The 13,047-nt window shown below is 39.9% G+C and overlaps 1 long non-coding RNA gene across 1 annotated transcript in view; it reads left to right on the top strand.

Moving 5' to 3' along the window:
* The first annotated feature begins 231 nt into the window (after window positions 1–231).
* Window positions 232–13,047, top strand: part of LOC117507580 — a 71,840-nt gene continuing 59,024 nt past the window's right edge. Inside the window, exon 1 of the long non-coding RNA XR_004559766.1 lies at window positions 232–372. This is a non-coding gene — a long non-coding RNA (uncharacterized LOC117507580). The remainder of the gene's footprint in view (window positions 373–13,047) is intronic.

The following is a 13,047-nucleotide window of genomic DNA, read 5'->3' as shown; positions in this document are numbered from 1 at the left end:
AATGTGGTCATGGAAAGACATCGATATCATCCCAGTTGTGGTGGGAGCAACAGGCCTGATGAAGAAGAACCTGAAGAAATACCTTGAGGCAAACCCCGGTCACCCAAGTGCACATGAGGTGCAGTTGTCTGCAATTAAGGGAACGATCACCATCTTGAAGAGAGCCCTCGGATACAATGCCAGCTCTGGTTAGGATAACTATAGAACCTAGGGTGCAACTTTAGACCCCGGGTTTGGGGCCCATTGCATTCTACTAAAAAGACATCAAAGATAAATGAAAAAACCAAAGGCAAAAAGCTTTTGTCTTTTCTGAGTGTGGTAAAAGATTTGGACAAAAGAGCCACCTGAATAGACACCTGATCATTCATACAGGTTGGAATTCCTACTGGAGGTGGGTTGGAGTTCCTACTGGACAGGAACCTCGAGTGTCCTCGGTCCCACTGTGAAGGGGTTTGCCAGGAGAGATCTTGGTATGAGGATGTTTCAAAAGAAACAAACCCCAGCTAAAACCTCCACAAAGCACCTAGGCACCAGGGCATATGAAGAAAATGGTGCAGCTTCTCCCAGTGCTGTGGGGAGACATTTCTTCTGTAGCAGCACTCAGCTGGGTCATCCACCAGATAGTTCTGATCCTTGACCCCAGCAACAACACCATCAAAGGACTAAAAGAATCCAGTGAAACGGCATCATTGAAAATTGGTCCATTGGGGAGAAGAAAAAGATCTCTCACTGCTTCGCTTACTCAAACTTGAGAAGTGGGGCTGTTTTCCTGCTGAGGAAACACGAAGCCTTGCAACTGTAAAATAAACTAAATTCATCAGTGCTCATGGGAGTAACTGGATAAACGCTTAAGTATTTTGGTGGTGAAACCGTCATTGGCGTTTAGTGAATCTTATTGCTCATTTTATGACTTATTTTAATATGTGTGCAGAAAATTTTGTGTCACTACACCAGGGGTGGCCAAGATCGGTCCTCGAGAGCCACCTTCCTGACACTCCAGTTGTCTCCCTGCTCCAACACGCCTGAATCCAATGAAAGGCTCATTAAAAGTCTGCTAACGAGTCTTTCATTGGATTCAGGTGTGTTGGAGCAGGGAGACAACTAAGAGTGTCAGGAAGGTGGCTCTCGAGGACCGAACTTGGCCACCCCTGCACTACACCATATATCCTTGTCACTATTGAAAATTTAAACAATAAGAAATTCTCCAAAGTTATTCACAATGACATTCTTCCAAACTGAGTGCTGCAGTATAACCAGCAGGACCTCACTGATGTGTGCAGTGAATTTCATGACACCACACCTGAAGTTATTGAATATTTTTCTGGTGTCTTGTTTTTGCGCTTTGTCGACGGTCACTATGCTTCTGTTTCTCCGCCACCGGCTCATTCAGATCATTGTTTTTCCAGCTCAGAGGACGGCTCATATTAGGGGTGCCGGAAAAAATTGATTCGCGTCCAAATCGCGATTCTTATTTATTACGATTCTGAATTGATCTATAATGTCCAAGAATCGATTTTTAAAAAGCATTTTTTAAAACATTTTCTTGCTTACTCGCTGAGTGTACTGTTTATCAGGCAATGGCTTCCGTACTGCAGCGTCCCCATGAGGGGAGGGTCCAGCGTAGAGTTCAGTGGCTGCAGCATGGCCGACGAAGAGCTAATTCGTCGGTCTTTGTTGAAGGCAAATATTTGAGTGCATTTTGGGTTTTTATTATTTGCTGTGTAAGATGGAGCTTGACATGACTTACGCAGTGTGCAAAATCTGCAAAATGAAAGTCAAGTACTTCGGAAACACATCAAATCCGCAAGCCCACATGCAACACCATGACCCGGAGCTAAAAGAGCGGGGCAGCACTATCTGCTAACTACTGACCAGCGCTTCACTAAACTGCCAGCCAACTCTGAACGAGCAAAGCAGATAAGTAAATTTACATCTAGAATCACTTGATTAACCTTGTAAAGCTGCTTTTTCTTAAACATAAACATTTTTTTAAGTAATATAACTATTTCTCAGAGCTCTTTGAATCAAAAATCGATTCTGAATCGAATCATCACCCCAAGAATCGGAATCGAATTGAGTCGTGAGTTGTACGATTCACATCCCTAGCTCATATGGATAAAAATAAGGTTGTACTTCATTGTCGACCTTCCTGAGGTTAGAAACAAGTGTTTATTTTTCTACAACATTTCTCTTAAGATTGAGCTGTTACCGGAGGGGGAGGGTCCTCTGTGAAACTCCTGACTTGACACTGTCCCCGGAGTGGGACACACCGGGTGCTTGACACCAGAAGCGACAGCTGCTTGCGGATCACCTCCCCATCTCACCGGCTGTCGTGACTCCTGCCCCCGCTAAAAAAGGAAAAGAAAAAGAAATTTTTTTACAGTGATCGGATTTGCGATTAAGATTTCCTGCAGTAATTGATCCATAAAGGGGTGATTACTGATTATTACTGGTGGGCTTTTGCCGTGGTAGCACCAAATCTTTGGAATCTGCCACTGCGTATTAGACAGGCTTCATCACTTGTGCATTTGAAATCACTTTTTAAAAACTCATCTCTTTTCACGGGCTTTTAACACTAAGTTAAATGCTGTGTGCATTTTAAATGCATTTTGTATTTTAATGTATTTATTGAGGTTTTTTTTTTTTTTTTTTCTTATTGTACAGCACTTTGGACCCTGTGGGTGATTTTAAAGTGTTTATAAATAAAACTGGATTGGATTAGTAAACCTAAATCTATAAACTACTTAAACTGAAAGAAGAAGGAAAATATATATATATATATATATATATATATATATATATATATATATATATATCATGATTAAATGAATGAGATTCACGTGTTCACTTTTTGGGAGATACTTTTTCAGTATTCATGTTTTGCAATTGACACTTTGCGAAGAATTCAAGATTTGCAGCTGATTGATGTTTTGGGAATGGAGCGCATTTCTGAAAATAAAAGTACTTCATTTAGTCGTATTTGGTCAGTCTGGGTCCATCGTTGGAGTCAATTTGGGTAAATAGTCGCACTGTCAGAGAGAAGACATGGACACGCAGAAACAGTTCAGCGCCTTTATAAGCAGATTTGTTGCTCAACAGATGAACTTGAATGGCCCAGTTTAACATGCAGGGTGCACAGATGTTGGAATGAAACATTCCAAAACCACTGAATGGTCTAAATGAATAGTTTGGATAAATGGACGAAATAATGGTTTCTGCAAGACAGAAACACAAACAAAACAATGTGATTTTCATTACAAATCCTAAACACAGTGCTTATTAATACAGTAATATCAGAAACACCAATAACTGCAGTGCTATATAAGTATAATACACATAACAGTAGTTGGCTGAACTTATTTAACATAATAAGCAGACATCTAAGCAGACCACATAGTGGCTAATTAGCTAGCCACTAGAAAATAATACAATAATGACAGACGACTTAAAACATCCCCACTGGTCATGAATCACAACACAACGTCCATCCCTGATAAAACAGAAAACCCTTTGCAAATAGGTAAGTCACCCTCTTCATGAAGGAATTCTACTTTAAAAGTGGTGTCTACATACGAGGTCTGTTAGAAAAGTATCGGACCTTTTTATTTTTTGCAAGACGGCTTTCGGTGACGATCCTATGGGCATCACACAAATTAAGGAGCGGTACAGCCGGTTTAAAGACATCCACACAACGGTGGAGAGCGAGCCACGCTCCGGTCGGCCATCAACATGCTGAAATGACCAGATCATTTCCAAAGTGAACGCTGTGGTGATGCGGGACCATCGTGTGACTGTCTGAGAAATTGCGGAAGAGGTGAACATCAGCACTTTTTTGGAACATTCCACTGTGACAGAAGATTTGGCCATGAAAAGAGTGGCGGTGAAAATCATGCCGATGGCTTCAGCACAAAGCTGCCGACGGCGGAGCAAAAGCACCTTTGTGTTGAAGTCTCACAGGACATGCTGTGACATGCCCACCTCTTCTACAGTTTCTCGGATAGTCACACGACTGAAAAGCCACCGAAAGCCGTCTGAATCATCGGAATGGTTTCCACCTGGCTGTCGCCCAGTTTCTGCTCCAGTCGTTCCGTCTTTTTCCTTGGAATGAAAAAACGCCGAGCGCACGACACACACCTCACACAAAGGCTGCTTACCAGAAAATGATGCAATCGACAGGCGTGAAAAAGTTCACGCATGCGCACGAAGGTTCAAGGTTTGCTCATGCAAGCACACGTGATTCAAATCCATCAGGTTTTTGCAAAAAATAAAAAGGTCGGATATTTTTCTAACACACCTCCTAAATAATGTCTGATAAAAAAAAAAACCTCTGATCATCCGCTAACGTGACCGACGCTAACAGCGCATTGGCACTGCCCAAATCGATGCCTGACCTAAATAACATTATACAGACACAACAACTAAAGGGAATTTACAACACAACAGATTTGCACTGATCTCAAAAATAACCCAGGCAACCGGGAAAAAAGATGACACGTTTCATCCCTGCATCTCTGTACATACTCATAAATTTGTAAATAAACAAAGTGCTACTCAACTGAACAAACGTGTTATGCATTTTTTTTTAAATAAAATAATTAGTATTGGTATGTATAGAAATGGCTCAAAAGAAGCATAATTTAGCCTCAGGGGCTCATTATAATTCCACCATGCTTCCACTAAATTGCCAACTTTGCCATCACAAACCTACTCAGTAAGAGGTATTCTGGTACCAAAAACTAACATTTTGTATGCTGTGTGTGTGTGTCTCATATATATATATATATATATATATATATATATATATATATATACTCAACAAAAATATAAACGCAACACTTTTGGTTTGCTCCCATTTTGTATGAGATGAACTCAAAGATCTAAAACGTTTTCCACATACACAATATCACCATTTCCCTCAAATATTGTTCACAAACCAGTCAAAATCTGTGATAGTGAGCACTTCTCCTTTGCTGAGATAATCCATCCCACCTCACAGGTGTGCCATATCAGGATGCTGATTAGACACCATGATTAGTGCACAGGTGTGCCTTAGACTGCCCACAATAAAAGGCCACTCTGAAAGGTGCAGTTTTATTGGGGGGGATACCAGTCAGTATCTGGTGTGACCACCATTTGCCTCATGCAGTGCAACACATCTCCTTCGCATCATCCGTGAAGAGAACACCTCTCCAACGTGCCAAATGCCAGTGAATGTGAGCATTTGCCCACTCAAGTCGGTTACGACGACAAACTGGAGTCAGGTCGAGACCCCAATGAGGACGACGAGCATGCAGATGAGCTTCCCTGAGACGGTTTCTGACAGTTTGTGCAGAAATTCTTTGGTTATGCAAACCGATTGTTTCAGCAGCTGTCCGAGTGGCTGGTCTCAGACGTTCTTGGAGGTGAACATGCTGGATGTGGAGGTCCTGGGCTGGTGTGGTTACACGTGGTCTGCGGTTGTGAGGCTGGTTGGATGTACTGCCAAATTCTCTTAAACGACTTTGGAGACGACTTATGGTAGAGACATGAACATTCAATACACGAGCAACAGCTCTGGTTGACATTCCTGCTGTCAGCATGCCAATTGCACGCTCCCTCAAATCTTGCGACATCTGTGGCATTGTGCTGTGTGATAAAACTGCACCTTTCAGAGTGGCCTTTTATTGTGGGCAGTCTAAGGCACACCTGTGCACTAATCATGGTGTCTAATCAGCATCTTGATATGGCACACCTGTGAGGTGGGATGGATTATGTCAGCAAAGGAGAAGTGCTCACTATCACAGATTTAGACTGGTTTGTGAACAATATTTGAGAGAAATGGTGATATTGTGTATGTGGAAAAAGTTTTAGATCTTTGAGCTCATCGCATACAAAATGGGAGCAAAACCAAAAAATAATCAGACTAAGATTTATGCATACCAATTATGGTACATAAGACTTACATCCATTTAATGGCACTTAAACTACAACATTTAGGTGAATTCCATTTTTTCTACTGTTAGTAATAATCAGTAATCACTAGTAATAATACACCTGATTTTGTATCACACACAGGGGGTAAACCCAGGAAAAGGAAAATAAAGTATAGCACAACCAAACATTTACAAATGAAATTTGCTCCCCATAACTGCTTATACTCAGTCTAATGCTGGTCATGATCATAGACATTATACAACCCCTGGCAATAATTGTGGAATCACCGGCCTCGGAGGATGTTTAATTTTGTAGAAAAAAAGCAGATCACAGACATGACACAAAACTAAAGTCATTTCAAATGGCAACTTTCTGGCTTTAAGAAACACTATAAGAAATCAGGAAAAATAATTGTGGCAGTCAGTAACGGTTACTTTTTTAGACCAAGCAGAGGGAAAAAAATATGGACTCACTCAATTCTGAGGAATAAATTATGGAATCACCCTGTAAATTTTCATCCCCAAAACTAACACCTGCATCAAATCAAATCTGCTCGTTAGTCTGCATCTAAAAAGGAGTGATCACACCTTGGAGAGCTGTTGCACCAAGTAGACTGACATGAATCAAGGCTCCAATATGAGAGATGTCAGTTGAAACAAAGGAGAGGATTATCAAACTCTTAAAAGAGGGTAAATCATCACGCAATGTTGCAAAAGATGTTGGTTGTTCACAGTCAGCTGTGTCTAAACTCTGGACCAAATACAAACAACGTGGGAAGGTTGTTAAAGGCAAACATACTGGTAGACCAAGGAAGACATCAAAGCGTCAAGACAGAAAACTTAAAGCAGTATGTCTCAAAAATCGAAAATGCACAACAAAACAAATGAACGAATGGTAGGAAACTGGAGTCAACGTCTGTGACTGAACTGTAAGAAACTGCCTAAAGGAAATGGGATTTACATTCATAAAAGCTAAACGAAAGCCATCATTAACACCTAAGGGTGATTCTTAGACTACGGGCACTTATTATGTCCTTTGATCATATTGTATGAAAAACAGAAAAAAGGGGAAATTTCACACTTTTATAGTTATCTTTACAATGAAAGTGTGTTAAGAAATTAGTTCTAGTAGTCTATGATGACTTTTTCACCTTTTTTCAGCATCATTATATGCAAATATTGCCGTTTTGTGCTTGTCCCACACCCAGACGTTTGATCTTCAATGATAAAAATGAATGGTAAAGAAACGTTTTTTCTAATGTTTTAAAATATCTCTGAATAAAATATCAGTAAAATAATCAAAACATAATTGGGGTATTCAATGTCATACAACTGTTGTGATTTTTTTTAAACAAAATGTAGTTGTCCCACACTATTGCCGTAATTTCCACCACAACAATGTAATGTCCCTTTAAACAGTTTGTATGAAAGATTGTTTGGGTAGTTTCTATGGAGATAAACAGTGACATCAGAGCACATGTATATAGCGCCAAATCACAACAAACAGTTGCCCCAAGGCGCTTTATATTGTAAGGCAATGGTGTGGTGGAAATTACATTTACAAGGCCAATAGTGCCCGTAGTTAAAGAATCACCCCTAAACAGAAAAAAACAAGGTTACAATGGGCTAAGGAAAAGCAATCGTGGACTGTGGATGACTGGATGAAAGTCATATTCAGTGATGAATCTCGAATCTGCATTGGGCAAGGTGATGATGCTGGAACTTTTGTTTGGTGCCGTTCCAATGAGATTTATAAAGATGACTGCCTGAAGAGAACATGTAAATTTCCACAGTCATTGATGATATGGGGCTGCATGTCAGGTAAAGACACTGGGGAGATGGCTGTCATTACATCATCAATAAATGCACAAGTTTATGTTGATATTTTGGACACTTTTCTTATCCCATCAATTGAAAGGATGTTTGGGGATGATGAAATCATTTTTCAAGATGATAAAGCATCTTGCCATAGAGCAAAAACTGTGAAAACATTCCTTGCAAAAAGACACATAGGGTCAATGTCATGGCCTGCAAATAGTCCGGATCTTAATCCAATTGAAAATCTTTGGTGGAAGTTGAAGAAAATGGTCCATTACAAGGCTCCAACCTGCAAAGCTGATCTGGCAACAGCAATCAGAGCAAGTTGGAGCCAGATTGATGAAGAGTACTGCTTGTCACTCATTAAGTCCATGCCTCAGAGACTGCAAGCTGTTATAAAAGCCAGAGGTGGTGCAACAAAATACTAGTGATGTGTTGGAGTGTTCTTTTGTTTTTCATGATTCCATAATTTTTTCCTCAGAATTGAGTGATTCCATATTTTTTTCCCTCTGCTTGGTCTAAAAAAGTAACCGTTACTGACTGCCACAATTTTTTTTCCTGATTTCTTATAGTGTTTCTTAAAGCCAGAAAGTTGCCATTTGAAATGACTTTAGTTTTGTGTCATGTCTGTGATCTGCTTTTTTTCTATAAAATTAAACTACTGAATGAACATCCTCCGAGGCCGGTGATTCCATAAGTTTTGCCAGGGGGTTGTATATGATGAGTAGGGGCGGGTCTTTCTTGGTGGCAGTAGGAGCACCCGCTCTTCTTGCAATCTCACCCATCTCTGCATGGCGCTGCACCTCAAACAGAGAGAAAAGAAGAAAAGCAGAATCAAGCATCAGAACGACAACAAATACAATGTAATTTGTCAGCATGAAGCAACAAGAAAAACAGAAGAAATACGAAGGTGATCACCAGCCACTAGCCCTAAGCTTCACTAAAAGACCCAGAATTTAGATAAAGTTGAGGCTGCGGCATGCTCTGTTTCCTATTAAGAGTAAAAAGCATAGAAACATACTAGTCTCTACAGAATCTGACTCTTTTATTGATTGATCATTCCACAGAACAGGGGCACGATATGAGAAATCTCTCTGACCTGCAGACTTTTTATTCACCTGAGGGACACAAAGTAGTCCTGCACCTTGAGAACGCAAAGACCGGGTCTTTACGTAGGGTTTAATTAGGTCAGCTAGGTAGGGAGGTGCCAGTCCGTGAACAATTTTATAGACTAGTAGCAGAACCTTAAAATTTGATTTCACTGGGACAGGAAGCCAGTGAAGAGATGCCAAAATTGGTGTAATGTGGTCAAACTTTCTGCTTCGTGTCAAAAGTCTGGTAGCATTATTTTGAGCCAATTGGAGGCCCCTAATGCTGGACTTTGGTAATCCACAAAATAGAACATTGCAGTAGTCCAATCGAGAAGAAACAAACGCATGAATCAGGGTCTCAGCATCAGCCATAGACAGGATGGGATGAATCTTCACTATATTTCGCAGGTGGAAGAAAGCACTCCTCATAATATCTCTAATGTGGAGGTCAACGGACAACATAGGATCAAAAATTACCCCAAGGTTCCTTATTTTGTCTGTGTGATGTATGACACACAAGCCTAGGCTAAGCGTTAACTGGTAAAAATTGATGCTGATGTCTCACTGGACCAAGAACCATAATTTCAGTCTTTTCAGAGTTTAAAAGTAGGAAGTTTCTAGACATCCAGCTTCTCCCTGATGCAAGGCAGTCTTCTAAGGATTTTATGTGAATGAGATGACCAGCAGTTATCGGCATGTGTTACTGAGTATTATCAGCATAGCAGTGAAAGGTAATCCCAAAACACTGCAATATGTGCCCAAGGGGTGCTATATAAAGGGAGAAAAGCAGGGGACCTAAGATGGACCCCAGTGGAACTCCAAATTTCAACAGTACAACAGTATCAATTTTAAACGTTGTAGGGCAAAGGCAAGGAAAACTACAAAAGATGCTAAGAGACAGTGCTGGAGAGCTTATTGTGGGACCCTGGGGCCAGATACCCCAGTTAGGCAGGTCTGGGCCAGAAGTCATAAAATGTCTGGGAAGATGGTGAGGTCATTAACACCAGCTCTGTCTGATGGGCATAGGGAAGCAGTTACTAACCAAGAAAAAGCAAATATGTGTGTCAAAGTCTGTCGAGAGGTTCACAACTCTGTCTGTGGGGGATTATGGTCTTATGAGGATTGAAGAAATCTTGAAAGCTGAATGATGGAAATTATATCATGTGTCCTTAGAAACAGTTTTTTTATAATGCATTTTTCTCTTTGAAGGAGTTCAAGTAGGCAAAACCAGCTGGCTGTTTTTATTATGAAAGAGAAAAGTGAAGATGCAAAGACACACACTGTGTCTATTGAGAAACCATGTTTCTGCTCTACTCCTGAAAAACGTTGCGGCATTTCTCAACACAGAAAAAGAAAACATTTGGCTGTTTTCCTCTTAAAAAATCTTGTGATGGAGAAATTTGATGATGCAAACACAAGTGCACACACAAACACACACACACTGTGTGTGTTGAGAAACCATGTTTCTGCTGTGCTCCTGAAAATCGTTGAGGCATTTCTCAACACAGAAAAAGAAACCATTTGGCTGTTTTTCTTCTTTAAAAAAATCTTGTGATGAAGGAGAAATTTGAGGATTCAAACACAAGTGCCCATATGAACACGAACACACACACACAAGCACAGTTTATGTTGAGAAACCATGTTTCTGCTCTGCTCCTGAAAAAATTCAGACAATTGTCAAAACAGACAAAGAAACCATTTGGCTGTTTTCCTATTTGAAAATATTGTCATGAAAGAGAAATTTAAGGATGCGCACACACACACACTCTGTGTTGAAGAACCACGTTTCTACTCTGCTCCTAAAAAACATTCAGAAAATTGTCAAAACAGTAAGAAACCATTTGGCTGTTTTCCTATTTGAAAATATTGTCATGAAAGAGAAATTTAAGGATGCACACACACTCTGTGTTGAAGAACCACGTTTCTACTCTGCTCCTAAAAAACATTCAGAAAATTGTCAAAACAGTAAGAAACCATTTGGCTGTTTTCGTCTTTGAAAACTATTGCCATGAAAGAGCAATTTGAGGATGCACAAACAGACAACCAGACACATACACACAGTGTGAGTTGAGAAACCATGTTTCTCTTCTGCTCCTGAAAAAAGTTCAGTTGTCAAAACCAAAAAAAATCTTTTGGCTGTTTTCCTCTTTGAAAACTATTGCCATGAAAGAGCAATTTGAGGATGCACACACAGAGAGCCAGACATGCATTCACACACACACACACACACACTGTGTGAGTTGAGAAACCATTTTCTCCTCTGCTCCTGAAAAAAGTTAAATTTTCAAAACGAAAAAATCATTTGGCTGTTTTCCTCTTTGAAAAATATTGCCATGAAATAGAAATTTGAGGATGCACACACACACACACACACACACACACACACACTGTGTGTATTGAGAAACCATGTTTCTGCTCTGCTCCTGAAAAACATTGCGGCATTTCTCAACACAGAAAAAGAAAACATTTGGCTGTTTTCCTCTTAAAAAATCTTGTGATGGAGAAATTTGATGATGCAAACACAAGTGCACACACAAACACACACACACTGTGTGTGTTGAGAAACCATGTTTCTGCTGTGCTCCTGAAAATCGTTGAGGCATTTCTCAACACAGAAAAAGAAACCATTTGGCTGTTTTTCTTCTTTAAAAAAATCTTGTGATGAAGGACAAATTTGAGGATTCAAACACAAGTGCCCATATGAACACGAACACACACACACAAGCACAGTTTATGTTGAGAAACCATGTTTCTGCTCTGCTCCTGAAAAAATTCAGACAATTGTCAAAACAGACAAAGAAACCATTTGGCTGTTTTCCTATTTGAAAATATTGTCATGAAAGAGAAATTTAAGGATGCACACACACACACACACACTCTGTGTTGAAGAACCACGTTTCTACTCTGCTCCTAAAAAACATTCAGAAAATTGTCAAAACAGTAAGAAACCATTTGGCTGTTTTCCTATTTGAAAATATTGTCATGAAAGAGAAATTTAAGGATGCACACACACACACACTCTGTGTTGAAGAACCACGTTTCTACTCTGCTCCTAAAAAACATTCAGAAAATTGTCAAAACAGTAAGAAACCATTTGGCTGTTTTCGTCTTTGAAAACTATTGCCATGAAAGAGCAATTTGAGGATGCACAAACAGACAACCAGACACATACACACAGTGTGAGTTGAGAAACCATGTTTCTCTTCTGCTCCTGAAAAAAGTTCAGTTGTCAAAACCAAAAAAAATCATTTGGCTGTTTTCCTCTTTGAAAACTATTGCCATGAAAGAGCAATTTGAGGATGCACACACAGAGAGCCAGACACGCATTCACACACACACACACACTGTGTGAGTTGAGAAACCATTTTCTCCTCTGCTCCTGAAAAAAGTTAAATTTTCAAAACGAAAAAATCATTTGGCTGTTTTCCTCTTTGACAAATATTGCCATGAAATAGAAATTTGAGGATGCACACACACACACACACACACACACTGTGTGTGTTGAGAAACCATGTTTCTGCTCTGCTCCTGAAAATTTTCAAATAATTTTCAAAACGGAGAAAGAAACCAGCTGGCTGTTTGTATTATAAAAGAGAAATGTGAAGATGCAAACACACACACACTGTGTATTGAGAAACAATGCTTCTGCTTTGCAAAAAAAAAAAAAAAAAAGACATGGCCACATACTAAAATGCGTGGTGGATGGTGCCATTGGTGGTAACAAACTTCAATGATCGCCGTGTTTTACTCCCTAAGCATTTATCATACAACACCACCAAAATATCACAGAATTTACTTGTTTAAATGATATCAGCATTAAATTATTGCCATACCTGTATTTATCTTGTGTAATGTTGGAAATAAATGATGAGAAACTGACAAAGTAGAAAATTTGTTGAACGATGCTATGAGATTTGGCGCGGGAAGCAGGCAGGAAATTGTCTGGAACATCGAGACGTTGCGCATCTACTACCTTCACAAGAGCGTACGGCGAAAAGCGATTCCGTGTGGAGAGTCGTGAGAATGCGCTTTGAACTGTTCATAAACAAAAATGGCAGCCTCCTTCTCCGGTAAACAAACCACTTTATGATGATCGATTTTAAATGAATTTGGGCGTTTTACGGCAAAATAATATGCATATGTCACGGACATGAATGAGCGAAGCTCGTCAGCATCTCACCATGTCATTTAGGTCCTTCAGACTTTATTTTTAGTAAATGCTTCAG

This window comes from Thalassophryne amazonica, chromosome 3 (assembly GCF_902500255.1).
Source record: "Thalassophryne amazonica chromosome 3, fThaAma1.1, whole genome shotgun sequence".
In the NCBI taxonomy this organism is placed as follows: Eukaryota; Metazoa; Chordata; class Actinopteri; order Batrachoidiformes; family Batrachoididae; genus Thalassophryne; species Thalassophryne amazonica.
The sequence above is the reverse complement of the archived record's forward strand: the minus strand, read 5'-3'. Positions and strand labels throughout refer to the sequence as shown.